The sequence below is a fragment of the Athene cunicularia genome (genome assembly GCF_003259725.1).
Source record: "Athene cunicularia isolate RWA chromosome 3 unlocalized genomic scaffold, athCun1 chr3_part1, whole genome shotgun sequence".
In the NCBI taxonomy this organism is placed as follows: domain Eukaryota; kingdom Metazoa; phylum Chordata; class Aves; order Strigiformes; family Strigidae; genus Athene; species Athene cunicularia.
Genome location: NW_020799097.1, coordinates 124,162,316 through 124,177,180, shown reverse-complemented (window position 1 = coordinate 124,177,180; position 14,865 = coordinate 124,162,316). Strand labels below are relative to the sequence as shown.

The following is a 14,865-nucleotide window of genomic DNA, read 5'->3' as shown; positions in this document are numbered from 1 at the left end:
GCTGATATTTCTGCCGGATTTTTCTGATGACTCCAATGTTTAATTTCACTGTTTTTCAGCCAAGAGGCTGATGGTACCATCATTACTTGGCTCTGCTGCACCACTGGCACGCATGGTGTATGTAAGTGTCCTCTTGAAGCTATTTCTATATTGTGAAATGCCCAGCTATTTCTAGTGTTTCTTTATGTGTTTGGAGAAAATCTGTTGAAAAATAAACTTTTTGATCAAAATCAGATCTAAAGGCTTGTGGGGGAAAAAACTCAGTGCCACTTGTGGATAAAATCACTTGGTGTGTAAAATGTTCTGGAGTTGCACAAGAAAACTGAGGGTGCTTTAGAGGCTGCTTAGTGCTGTTAATCATGTGTTGTCCCTAAAGACTGTCCCAGTGGGGACCACAGTCCTTTCCCTATGAGATTGATCTTGTTACCTAGAGAGGAGGTCCCAAAGCATTACTGCCCCTGCTTGAGAAGGAAGAGACTATTTGATCTGCATAAATACGGGGTCTGCCCTTAGGTGAAAAGTCAGAGCAGAAAAATAGTTGTAGTGTTCACACACTTGCGGAGGATAAAGGCCTTTGCATCTTTTTCAGCAGGATTTCTGTTGACAGCCACTGGTGGGAAATAAACAACTTCTTGCATTTTCTAATAAGGGAAGAGAGTTGTCATTCTTCTCTCTTTCCAGATACCTTGTGATTACTCAAAGTACGTGGGCTGAGTCATGAACTCTTGAGCGCTTTGCAGTTGTCCAGGCTTCTGCAAGGCTGAAAGGCAGAACAGCCTCAGTCCAAAGACTGAGATAAACCATTTGGGACGAATTAATGGGAGAGACTTCTTGCTTTCTGCCATTTAGAACTGCAATTCTGCCTGCATCTACTGATTAAAAAGATAACTCGGCAAGCATGCTCGTTCTTCTCAATTCAGGTAAAAGGAAACACATTGCTTGTAAAGCAGTATCAACAAGTAGGCTGTCCGTATGAGGTGCTTTCTACCTAAATCTGCGTCCTACGTAGTGTTACATCTTTCACTCCAGTGAATGATTGTGCTTATTATGAATAATTGTATTTGTTATTGGGCTAGGCAAAAATATACCAACAAGAACTTTGCACAAAATTCTGGGAAGAAGGGAATGTCTCCAGTGTTATAATTGGACATAGATGAGAAAATTATTATTTCAATTGATGTTTGCCTGGAACAACTAAATAACAATCCTAGTCTCTTCTTACATTTTTTGTTTAGCAAAATGCCACTATTACATAGCATGCTAATCTGAACACAGCTTGATTGCCACCTCTGCAGTGTCTGGTGTTGCAGCATACATTTTCTCTTCTCAGTGTATAAACCCACAGTTATTGCTGCTTTTTTTTGACCTGTTTCAGCAGCATCTGAGGGTAGAAAATTGAATGTTTGCTTGAACTAGCACCTGCTGTATTGCAGTGATGAAGATGTCCATGGTTACTGCCCCAAAGCATTCTTACTAGTGCTTCTGGTATTAATTATTTTAGATTTTAGGTATATGTATGCAGAGTCAGTTCAAATAAGGACTGGTGCAGCAGGAAGTTGTAGGAATAACATAAAGTGGAGGGGAAATATTCTTTAAATTCATTCTGGAAAGGAAGGTTGACTGCAGGATGTTACATGGCTGAAGAACATTGACAGGAGTGGTAAGATCAGTACTTCACTGCCTAGAGCAGCAATTTGTTGCTTCTATGTGTCAGCTAGAAAGAACAGTGTACCTGCATTGTTCTGGATTTTTTTTAATACTCCTTTTTTTGTGACATCTCCATTTGTGAAACTTGGTGTTTGTGTTGTTAAAGCCTTTGATACTTGCAATACTGTTTTTGTTGCTGTTGTAATTTCTGAAGAGATGTGTAGAAGATGATGTTATTGGTGGTAGCTGCAGGGTGTGGAGGTGATGGTGTTCTGCGCTATGAGCAGATGTATAAAAATTGGGCTGTCACTTAAACAATGGGGTGTGAGCAAGGAATCTGCACCCCACATTATAAGCCTCATAGTTGCACAGCAGTAGGAAGACTACAAGTGCAAATCCTGAAGGCAGGGCTCCACCATTATAATGTCATTCATTTAATTAGTAGTATTTTGTATAACTCAAGCATGAGACAGAGGTGAAGAGTCATTACCTAGCAAGGTCAATCCAAGACTTGTTTCATTTGGGGTTGTGAGGTGCCGATATGCTGTAACTGTGCCACTTCAGTGAAAATGGCTTACCTTATGTTTAATGGTTTACTTAACCTTTTGTCTCATTTTTTTATGTTCTTATCTACAGAAAATCGGTAAAGCAGACCTGCCTCACTGATGTATAATAGGTGTGATAAACTCTCTATTGCCCGAACAGAAGCAAGTCTCTCTCTCTGTTTTTCCTTAATTACAGCATTGATTGTATCTCTGCAAGTAGAGATCTAATTGCATTGTCCCACTTGTGGAGGTGGGGCTGCCCTATCAGTCCTGTCTAGAGCAGGCAGGTCAGTGCCAGCTCTTCGTGTGTATAATGGCTCTGCATTACCTCATAGTTTAAAAATGTCCTACTCAAAATCTGCTAATTGTCTGTTAATGGACTTCCAGAACAGCATGCTGCTGAGAAAGTTGGATTCCCTAGTGGTTGCCATGCTTTGTATCCTGTTGTTTTCCCTTTTGCTATCCAAATATATGGTTCAGTTTGTTGCATTTGTAGAACTTCTGCCAGTAAGTAGTATTTTCATTATTACAGCACTAGCAAGTTTTGGATGCACTCTTTATTTCTCAAACACCACCACACCACCCACCCCCGGTATGATTAGCATAAGTTAAGTATATATGTGTGTGTGTGATTATCAGATGTTGTGTATATACACGTGTGTGTATGCACATATTGATTATGCTGAAATTTATTAGTCCAGTCTGACCCCTGCAGTGTTTCTCCTGACTAGTAGGAGTCTACTGTGATTGAAGACTAGGGAGTCAGAGCTTGCTTTTGAAGTTCATTACTACAAATTAAATGCTTCTACTCTTAATTAGTATTCATCAAACACACGCTGTATGGAGTATATTTGAGAAGGGAAAAAGACTCCCTTAGGCTTCATGTGTAGTTTCATGCCTTTATTTCAGTAACACTTAAGGCTCCATTCTCTATGCCCCAAAGTGTGGTGGAAATGCTGAAGAGGGTAATGAAGTTCATTGCCATCATCTCAGCACTAGTGACTTTCTGGACTAGTACGAGTTGTCTTTCCTCTTTAAATGTGGCCTATGAAAAAGGGAGAACTTGAGTTGCCTCGTCTTCAATTTGATGCGTGAAGAAAGACTGAAAGGAAAGGCTATACGTTAAAATTATATTCTTTATTATATGATACTTTAAAAATTGTGTCTGTTAAAACAGGTGTGGAGGAAGATTAGTGCTTGTTTGTTTCAGGAGAGTACTGTAGTTGGCAATGGAGTAAAAACTCTTATTCCAATCTAGCCAGTTCCCTGTGAGGCTGCCACACAGCTCAGCAGATAAAAGACTTCTTTCTCCAAATATACCTTTTTTTTTTTTTTCCTAATTGCAAGTAAAGATTAATCTTACTAGAAAAAAAAAGATTAGTCAATGTTATAAACTGACTTCTTAAAATTGGCTGAGTCAGAGTTCCCAATTTATTTAGCAAGCGGCAACAAGCAAAACAGCGCTGGGCGGCCAGGGAGTCTCCTGCTCCAACAATGGACCGCACCCTCCAGGGCACTCTGTTTCAATCTTATACTACAAAGTATTACATAGTTATTATACACATATACATATTCATTACTTGAAGCCGCCTACTCCTACTCCCGCTTCGTATGGTAATTAGCTTATCAGTCCTTTACGCTTGCACAGAAGTTGTTAAAACTATGGTTAGGGGTCTTCAAATCGTGGGGGGTGGTCTTCTGGGAGGAAGGCCGTAGGTCCTCCTCACAGTGTACGTTTCACCTTTCGCTTGGAATATGATGATCCTCTGAGTTTGCAGAGTTCTAGGCCCAGTAATCTCTTTGCATAATGAAATTCATGGTCGTGAACACCCTCCTGTTTTATTCAATTATGCGCCTGCAATTCTCCACATCTTCTGACATACAGATGCTTCCTCTCTTGTTGTTCTCCCCTCCCCTTTCCTGTCTTTTTTTTTTTTTTTACACTATCATGTTAGTGCAATTAAGCATTTGCTGTTAGTATTACACAATATGCAATAGTTCATATTACAGTTCACTGAATTTGATGAACAAACGGTTTACCACCTATCACAGTCAATGGATCCTTCACATTGGGGTGAGCTAATCTTCTCTGCTAATGTATACATCCTCATTTCACAGAAAGTTCTTAACAAGAAGAGCAACAGAAAGAACTGTTAATGATTGAATAACCAACACCCTGTCAAAGATACAGAGCTGTGGCATCCACCTGAGCCACTGAAGTTCACAGCTAGCATAGGAAAAGGAAATTTGAATGACACAAGCTGAACACCTGAAATTTTCCATTCCTGGTTAATGCTTAGAAGCTACTTGTCTTGGTATGATGTACATTAGTTTTTCTATTGTACTAGTCTGTAGCAAACTGGATGCAGTATATCCAACAACTTGTTAAAAAAAAAAAAAAGCTGACAATACCAAAAAACTTAGTGGTGAAAATGCTGTGTAGCTAGAATTATTCCATTTTGCAGCTTGTACTCTGGATTTCTTCCAGTCTAGTGACCAAGTATGATGGAGCCTTGAATTCTTCAACATGTTTCAATGATGGTGATTTTTGCAAGTTTTTTTAATTAAAAAAAAAAAAAAAACAAAACCAAAACCATTAGTGGCACAAAATTCCAGGTGCTACAATTGTTACATGAAATCTTTTGTTCATTGATGTTTTAGTCATTGAGCCCAATGGAGCAGAAGTTGTCAGGTAAGAAGCTTTGGCATCTTGAGCTGCAGTCTGGAGGCTGGTCTGGTTCTTTGTATGCCTCCCTAGGAGGCAGGAAAGGTTGGCTGCAACTTACTGAGAGGGCTTCAGGTTCATCCCTAGAGGATCACCGGCTTTAGAACAAAATTAAGTGAGTGACTTTCCTTAAAGTCAGAGCCTAAAATACCCCTTTTAAAAAATTTTGTATTTATCATTATAAATATATGCTTTTACACAGTAACTTTAAAAAAAAACCCCAAACAACTGATTTAATATATGGAGTAATTCAGAGCAGACTGGAATGTGGATGGCCTCTATTGTGAAGGATTAGGAGTTCATTATTGGGAAAACCAAACTTTTTTTATTTTGGGGCATTTTTGTTACATATTCTGAACACTTGAAGTTTAAGCACAGTAGGTTTTCCATAATTGTGTTCTGTTTTATATAGTAATTATATATAAGGAAACTAAATCTTACGAATCATACAAGGAAACCAAATCATCCTATACTTCCTTTAGCCACATGATGATTTAAAATTGGTTTGAACAAAGCAAGTAAGATTTACCTTTCATTTTGTTTACAGTGCATGAGCACTTGTTTATAGCCGGTAGCCCAAGATCTAATTCAGAATACTCAATAAGTTAGTAGTTTTATAGTTGTATAGCGAGCCTGTGACTCCCTCCTCCTTCTCAAGTCTCCAAGGAGTTCAGTATCTGTTTATCTGCTCTTGTTGAGGACTGGCTGTTTCACTTGTAAAGCTGGCAGTGATCTTGGAATACTTTTTTTATTCCTCTGATTCTTTGGCATCTTCAATACTTACCTCTTAACAATGCTGATTTATGTGTGATTCCACATCAGTAAAAATAGATTACAACAGAATCTCACTGAAAGAAGACCTAAAATACACTGGGCAGAGCAAATGTGAAATAATAGCCAACTTGTCTAAACAATTTTTAGACTTAAGTGTTTTTCTAGTTATTTTAAAAATACTGTAATTATCTCATCTTGCATATGTTAATATCTTTCCAAAAGCATGGGTTTTATATCTGTCCATCTCTCCTAACACTAAAAAGTTGCAATACAAATATAGTTTGAGTGAAATTGTGTTTTTTCCAAATAAGGTTAGATTTTTTTTTTTCTGGTTGAGACATTTTGGGATCTCTGCCAAAAGATTCCTACCTCGGCTTGGTGGGTAGTTTTTTTCTTTCCCTTCTTCGCAACCTCTATAAACCGTGATGCCAGGATTCTGAAACGTGTTCTGAAGATATATGCAGACACTCAAGTAGTATCTGTGTAAAAGGCAAGTAAGCAACAGACATTTTCACTCCTTGTCTAACATTTACACATGCCTTTGTTGTCTCTCTTCAGATTGTTGCATCAGATGTGCCATTCTCTTACACTCTTTTTGCCATTTCTGGTTCAAGAGTAGTTTATATTATGTTCAAACAAGCTGTTTGTATAAGTACCCTTTAGTTTTACATGGTCAAATATGGTACAAATATTTTATACATTTCAATTAGTTGTGATTTCTTTTGCATTTCTCGTTAAACTCTTTTTTTTTTTTTTTTCTTTTTTGAAGTGAACAAAATAGGCTTAACTCACTTTTTCTGCAGAAGAAATGGCATGTTTAGGCAGTGTGCTGTTATTTTAGTAGCTGTTCAAATACTCAAATGGTAGTCACACAAACGTGTTTACAAAGTAAGTATGCATGCATGCAGTAAATAAGAAGAGAGGTCAGAAGTTGAGTGCCCTTCTAACACCATTCAGTGACACAGTTTTTATACATTGCCTTGGATGAAGATGGTAAGCTGTGGTTCTGAGGCCGGTTGGGGTCTTGCAGTATGGCCCCACAGTTTGCTTTCCAGTATTATGGGTGAGATGCATGGGTCGCCTGAACTGTGCTTTACCGATGGGTAGAGGTTGTTGTGCTGTACTTCAGACCTCCTGGGACCTCTAAGATGGTCCTCTCTTGAGGACTCTAAGGAGCACAAAGGCATGAGTGGCTGATGCAACTTTGCAGAAGGACTCTTCCCTCATCCGTTACTGGATGTACCTCCTTGTCCACGAGCACCTTTGTATGTGCCTCTTGTTTTGTGTCCATTGTATAAAGTCTTCTGAATGATCAAAAGAGAGGGATCTGGCTCTGGCTTCTTGTGAACCAGGTTAAAAGAGAGTTGTTCATTGCCTAACGGGGAGAGAGTGCTTTTGTTCACGAGATTATTTTTATGACATGTCAGAAAATCTGTAGAGTCATGTAATGAAAAAAAAAAAAAGCACTCATGTGGACAAGTGGTGGGGAGTTTATTGAATATGAGTAGCCCCCAAGTTGACTAAAAGTCAAGGAAAAGCCATGGGAAGAATTAACTGAATTATTTTTGATGGCATGGGCTGCAGTGACTTGGAGCATTTCAGTGAATAAGTTTTTAGCTTTTAAGGCCTGCAACAGTGAAGTCTAAAGCCAGATTTTGTTTGGCACCAACCAGTTTTCACTGGTGGTGTGAGTCTGCAGGCTCTGCAAATCACTGTCATGCATGTGCAGCTCTCAAGAGCAGCGCATGTTGTCTGTGGAGGCACAGGGGTATGGAGTTGTTCCTACAAGCTCACTGGAAAACCTGTTTATTTGCCCAGCTCTACTGATAAATGATTTTGTCAGGAGCCTAACTTGATAGAAATGGAGAACCCTCTTGGATAATTAAAGCTGCCAGGAATATTTAATGTGATTGGAGAATATTTTAGATAAATATAATTTCAGATTGATATTTTGTCTGTTTCATTAAGTCTTTAGCCTTTTTTCCCCAAAAACATTCACTAGATTTAGTTCTAAGAGCATTTTTGATATAGCAAGTGGCACTTAAATCTTTATGGGCAAGCGAGGATTTCTTCTGAGCTTTCTGGTTTGGGTTTTGCTCCTAATCAAGTGCTGTTTTCCAGCCCCAGGGATGGAGTGGGGACCTTTACAGAGCAGTTGTGATTCCTAGAACTAAGAGTTTGACCTGCTCCTTTGATCCTCATAAAGGCTCAGCTGTTAACAACCATCATGGCTGCTATTGGTTTGGGAAACGTGTTTTATATTTCACTGATCCAACAGGAGGGAAAACCGTTTTATCCATGCTGAAAGGAAGACCTGCCGGCTGCTATCCCGAGACTGGAAGCTCACCTCCTGCCTGTCAGACCTGTCACTGTGTAACACAAGTTGCCAGAATAGGTGATGGATGACCAGATGGTGAAGCACGCTTGCTTGCTTCCCTTGAAATTGTGTAGACTGTAAACTGTTTCCTTTACTTGCTGATGTCTTTGCTGCTGTGAAATGTGTCCACAGGGTTATGGACTAAGGCAGTGATGTGATGTGCTGTGGTGTGAGCCTGGTGTAGGAGTGCGGAAACCCTTCTTCCAGGTAGTAAAATCTAACCAGCTGTTGCCCAGAACAATACAGGTGATATACAGTAGTGCTGTGAAAGGAAGGAAGGCAGAGTCTGGAGTCAGAATTTGGCTCCAAATCAGAATATGTGGTGAGACATCATACAGTTGAGTGGTGTGATTCATACTTAATGTTATTCACTGCTGGAGCTGATGTCCAAATGTAAACCAAGAAGGAAATTAGCTGAGTTAATCATTACCTTTTAAGCTGCAAACAATCAAGATACACTGAGTAAAAGTGAAAATTAATTCATGATGCTAATTCTGTTTTCTGTGCTGTTCACAGTAAAGCTAGTTTATGCTTTGCCTGATTTTACTGACAGGATTGCTGCCCACAGAGTGCAGCAATAAGCTCTGCTAATGTCTGCACCATTACTGCACTCAGGGTAGGGCTACAACTTTTTTTTCCACGTGCCTTCAAAATACGAGCTGCTCCAACTTCTATTTTTAACTCTAAGTGAAATGAGATTAAACATGAAGCAGTAGTCTGCGGCAGCAAGTAATTTTCCCAGAATGATTGTAGAAACCTGATAAACACAGTTCTCATTTATTTTATTGTAAGAGAACAGAGGCGCAGGAAAAAAGGCTGACCACGTGGTCTCTTAAGGGAACGACAGGTCATGTCACCAATTCCGGACTGTCACTGTGTCTGTCTCTCTTTTCCTGCTTTTACTCCCTCCCTTGAATTTTTTTGTATTTACCATCTGGTATTTATTCTGTCCTATCTGGATTTCTCTCTGCCTTTTATTTTCCACTCTGTGTTTAGCAATACTGCATTAAATGGCTTCCATCTGCTGAGAGTTATTATTTCTGAATCCATCTCCTTCAGGAAGACTGAAGAAGAAACCATTTTAGACTGAATAATGTAAGCTGCAAAGATTTGTATGTTCTTCAAGAAAACAACTTGCTGCTTCTGAAGCATAGTTCAGGGAGCACATGTGTATGCACATTCATTTGGAAAAAGGTTGAACCTGTCAGACTTGTCTGTAACATGGCTGCATGTTTAAGAACTACTGGAAATGTGACATTTCTTTGCCACCACCCCAAGTAGCAAAATACTTTCTAAAGCATAATGAAAAATTTGACTCAAATGGGGAGAAAACTGATAGCAAAACTTGGGCTTTTTTTTTTTTTTTAATTCCTGTAATTCACTTGAGTACAGGCCAGGATGGACAATTTATATTTGTACTTTTAATTTTAATATATTTATATTTTTAATCCTCCTGTTTGGTCCTTGTAGTTGCAAGTATATCTGCTATTAATAGAACATTTCCTTATTTTTTCGGTTCCCTGTTTTATCTCCCTCTAGCCTGGCCAACACCAATCTGTACTGTCTGAAAAGTGCTTTCCGTTGCCTTTTTTTCTTGTCCATGTCTTCCTCTTTCTATTTTAAATAATTTAAGTGGTTTGGAAACTATTATTCGTGAAGGGGGTGGTGGTGCTTTTTCATGTTTATTGCTTAAAATCCAAGCTTTTAGTATCTGTTCGCAATCTGAGTGTGTAGGCATTGTTTGGAGATCTAGCTATGACTAATGTTATTAGTGGGTGGGCTTGTTCTGATTTTTTTTTTTTTTTAAATTTATTCTTGTTCTGTAAGTGGTACAAAGCCTAGACAGAGTCTTTAAGTAGGTCCAGACAGAGTAATCTTGATGATTCTCAGTTTTCCTTCAGCTAAGGATGTTTTTTAGGATGGGGCTGCGGTGGGGGAGCCACTTTTTGAGCTCAGCACAGCAGGTTTGCAGGAAGTATGATCTGACCACAGGAGCATGGCTCAGGCTGCGGTTCATGTGGTGGCTGCCTATTTCAATCAACCTTTCATACTCCCTTGTCATCAAATGAGTCTTCATACCGCAGAAAAATGACACCTCCTGCAAATAAATTTAGGAAGTGGTGTTTTATGGAATTATGAGTTAAAAATGGTCATTTCTATCAGACACACAGACTAATAGCAGAGGCAGGCTGGAGAAAAAAATGTTGTGGTCACTTCAGATGCTTTTAAAAACTAATGCTGAGATCTCTTTTGCATTCAATTGTAAGCTAGGCCAAAAACTAGCTGAATATCTACTCCCCTGTTATTGAACTTCATGTTCAAATGAAAAAGTAATTTTAGCAGGGAACAATGAGTTTGGTGAGCTTGTACACAAAAGAAGTAAGATAGAGGTTTGAGGGTTTTCTGCTTGGTGGGAACCTGGGAACCTTGAGGGAGAAAATAAAGGAGTCAGTCAAAAAGCATGGAAGCAACGCATTGAGAAGAGTTTTATCTTCCATGTGTATAGTTGACAAGTCTGGGTGGAATCAAGCTTAATAAGATTAGAAATGCAAGAAAGATGTAATTTTGCCTGAAACTTCATCATGCACACACATTTTTCCCATCTGCAGTATCAGTTGTTTTTTTTCTTGTTGCTGTGAGTCTTTCTGTCCAAGAAGAAAGCTTGATGAAAGTCAGAGTAAGCTTGATGAAAGTCAGAAACTCAAACTTAAAAATATTTACAAGTCTACTGAATGTCCGTTGACCTGGTTAGTGTTTCCTTGGCAATGAATCAAAAGGCTCTACAGGTTGGAATAAGAAATAGTTGCAAAAGACCTATTGCAGACTAGAAAAAAAAAATTAAACTACAGGTTTTTAACTACATGTTTATTATTATCCTCTTAATGATTCAGACTGTCTCACTTCACTTTTAAGTGTATTACAGCTCAGTAAGAAGCAAACTAAAATAATATTGAGACATAGTATGAAACTTGAATAAAATAAACTTTTGTGATCTCCCATGGATTAGGTGAAAATGATCAGTTGAAATCTTTCCGCTTTGATGTAGAAATACTAAATGTATTATTAAGGTCACCTGTGTTTTCTGACTTAGAAATTTGCAGGGAGTGCAGAAGGCTTCAGCTTTGGGGTTTTTTTTCTGAAAGATGGATCACCATTTTCAAGTGCAGACAAGCAGGCTGTTGCATCTAATTTTATCTTCATTCTGATTCTCAGGAGAGCTCTTGGACTCTAATAAACAGCTTTTGTGAGGCACAACGTACCAACTAGTTGAAAACTTCCACTGTCTCCAGAAACGTGGGAAAGTCAACTGGACTAATATCCAGAGAACATCTCTGGGAACAGCTCACTTATTACAGAACTGGCTATCTCAGCAACCCTTGGGAGAGAGTCTGGTTAGTACACGCCTACAAAGGAGGATCCAGAAACCACGGGGTTGCAGAGATGTTTTCAAATTCCTCCTGTCAGAAGCAACTCTTTGCAGAAGAACATGCTTAGCTAACTTTGACAAATAAGATGTGTCACTAGGACTCGTGTGTGACATTACACCTAAAGATGATGAGAGCTGCTTCTGTTCCTGCCGTGCTCTCCCAGGGTTGCCTTCCTTTTTAGATAAGGAGGAAGAAACTACACACCCCAAAGCTGCATGCAGCAGGCATCTCCTATGTGCCCCCAATCCAGGAAGGGTTTTCTTCTAGGACTGATAAGTGAAAGACATGTGTAGTATCCTGATGTTAACAAGAATTGGCTTTGTGCAATCAAAATGTTTTGGCTGAGTGGGGCCCCTTGGCATGTTCCTCCTGTCTGCAGCTGGTCCCCTCTTCTCCATACATGTGTTCCAAGGGTCTGAGAAACAGTTTTCAAGGTTATGTTTCTGAGAGCATCCAGACTACAAGGGCTGTGTTACAGGAATAGCTTCTCAGCCCCGCCTTCCAAAAACCCGAAGAAGCAAATTTGTTGGTATGGTACATGGCACTGAATTGTTTGTTTCTCTGAGCTTGTGATTTCTTTGTGCTACAGGCTAGCAGCAGCATGCAATTTTGAGGGTCAGCTGGAGAAAATGCCTATACACATACTGGCATGGCCAGCTCTTGGAGCCGCTCCGTAATGGTTGATAAGTAATGTTTTATTTCTGGAAATGAACTGTGTTCTTTTTTCCCGATGGGATTTACCAATTGTTGTTTCTCACTAGTATTGCATGCTTGTCAGGCTTTATTTCTCAGAAGAGAAAATGAATTTAAGTCTGTTTTCCTGTTCTGTGTACAAACACACATGTCTAATGGATATAATTAATCCAATACAAAACTCTCCAGATTATCAAATATTGTTCCATTAAGGAAATAGTATTTTAAATCATATTTTTATTGTCTGAATTGTATTTGAACACATAGTGGGTATGTGTTGAAGGTGAACACAAGGAGAAGTCAGCATGACCAAAACTATTGTTTTTTAAAAGCATCTGCCCAGCTTTTGGAAAGAAAGGTCTGGCCAGTTGCTGAGGGTAGGATTTGTGTGCTTGTAGTATGACATGCTGTCTATAAGCTGTGCTTCCTGAGGGGGTGGAAAAAATATATTTTTTTAAATCTCAAAATACATAATGTGACGAAAATTTTAATATCTAATGGTATTCTCTTACAGACTCTAGTTTTGAAAACGGGCTTTTTTACTTAGTCACTTGAGTGAATACAGTAATGTAAACTAAATTACTTGCTCGTGTAGAACAGCTACGAGTCTGTACATTCTTAGAAAACTTTTCTGTTTTATTAGTTAAGGATTTTTATGTAAATCATTTGTGACTACATATGACAACTGGAATTAGGTCCTTCATAACTCTTTTTCCTCAGTGTCATGATACTTCTAACACAGCACTTCTTGACGTGCTATAGAACTGCGCAGAGATGAGACAGTAAATAAAAGAGGGACATGATAATATATTGCAAAACTATGCTTACTGAGGACTGCTGAAGAGATGAGGTGGGAAACAATTACAGCAGGATCTCTATGTACCCACACTTAGCTCAGAATACAAAGACTATATGATATAATACTGTGTGTCGCTGACAGTACAGTGACTCAAGGTACAGCAGTAGATCCTGCACGTTAAAGTTCGTCTGGACTGAGTTACTGGCATTAATATGATGTATCTGTCTTGAACCAGTGCTGACAGTGGTTCAGCTGTAGGAGCTGATGGATAAAACAGATTTCAACACCTTTAAGTCCCGAGAAGTTCCCAGTTACGATGCTGAAATGTTTGTGTAGTGTTTATTTCAGTAGTGAATCCACCTTTATCAGTGCTGTGGGAGCTGGACAACAGCTGGTCATTGTCCTGGGGGTGGTAAACACTCACCCAAAGATCCTAGGGTTTAAAAGCATGAGAGGGGACCTATAATCAGATATATTTTATCTGTCTTCAGTTATAAGGACAGAAGAACGACTCATGTTTTAAATTTAAATTAATCCTTAGAAATTCCAGTAAGGTGTATTCACTGTAATTTGATATTCTGTGTATGGAAAGAACTGTAATGCTCCGTGGAGTATGACTGGAAATACAGTTTTTTGCCAAGTTAAATTAAAACATTCTGTTGTTTGTTGGTTTGTTGTTTTGTTGGGTTGTTTTGGGTTTTTTTTTTCACTTAAAAAACATTTAAAACTTTAAAGAAGTCCAAAATTTAACTGTGGTCATTCATATGAGTAATGGAGTAGAACTACACTTGTTTAGAGAGTTAGTTGTATTTAGTGTTCATACAATAAAGGAGATGGAAGATGAGCAAAGACCTTAATTGTTCTCTCATTCTTTGTTATTCATATCAGGCTTCCTGTCCGCAGTGAAATGTTGCCAAGTTAAGATGAAAAAAAATATTAAAATGAGTTGCTGTTCTTATGTGACTAGAAAACATTTATAGCTGGTGGGTTTTGTTGTGGAATTTCAAAGCAAATATGTCTTCACTAGTATCTTCATGCAGCTATACTGGAGTATAACTCATTGATTGATTGTACCCACTTTCAATTAAAATTTATATTTTATTTTTTTTTTTTTAAAGGAGCTTTTAAGTAGTAGTTGTAGTTCTAAGCTGGGAGAGATTCTAGTCTAAGTGATGGACTATATCAGTATATTATTTAAAGCATGCATTTTATTTCGACAATATGGTTGTTATCTCCTGGTTTCTTAGCTGTGTACATGTACAGTATAAATGATCCATATTGTGTGTACTTATGCACATGTATTATGTGAGAGAGGGAGAGAGAAATGTTTGCGAATTATGATACATGGTCTCCTTCCTCTGTTTTATGTGACAGTATTTTGGTAGCAAACTACATCAGGGTGCTTATAGTACATGAACATACAGAGTTTTTAAATGTAGCTTGCATCAGTTCTTAACTAATCATCAGTGTGTTGGTGATCTTTGCCAAACAGGCAAGTTTAACTGACCTGTATAAGCCCTAGTAATACTGTTTTGTCTTTATCCTTAAAACTGCAAGCTTGGTCATAAGTGTCCCCTTTCGGATACACTTTGAAGTCAGATTTATATCGTGTGTCAAACACAATAAGGAACTTCATATGTCTGGTTTTTATCAGCTTAGCAAAGCACTGACAGAAATCTTGCTGCATCTTTCAAACACAGTTGTAAAGGAGGTGAGGTTAAAAAAAATCCAGAGAATGATAAATATGAAATATTTGAAGGTTATAAAATCAAGCCTGGAAAAGGGTTACCTGGTTATTTGATCCAGTGAATCTGCATTAGGTTCACACTTCATGCACATTAGATGTTTCTCCATGACACCTTTCATTCAGTGCAGAG

General features: G+C 38.5%; 1 protein-coding gene across 2 annotated transcripts in view; it reads left to right on the top strand.

Annotated features, from left to right (window-relative positions):
- Positions 1–745: 745 nt before the first annotated feature.
- The window catches only part of COMMD1 (copper metabolism domain containing 1), a 72,220-nt gene continuing 58,100 nt past the window's right edge, over positions 746–14,865 (top strand). Inside the window, exons 1-3 of one of the 2 annotated variants that reach the window (XM_026844390.1) lie at positions 746–920; positions 7,813–8,104; positions 11,282–11,460. The gene's annotated coding sequence lies outside the window, so the exon portion shown is untranslated. Of the gene's footprint in view, positions 921–7,795; positions 8,105–11,281; positions 11,461–14,865 lie in introns of those variants that run through there. The other variant, XM_026844389.1, reaches the window with a different exon arrangement.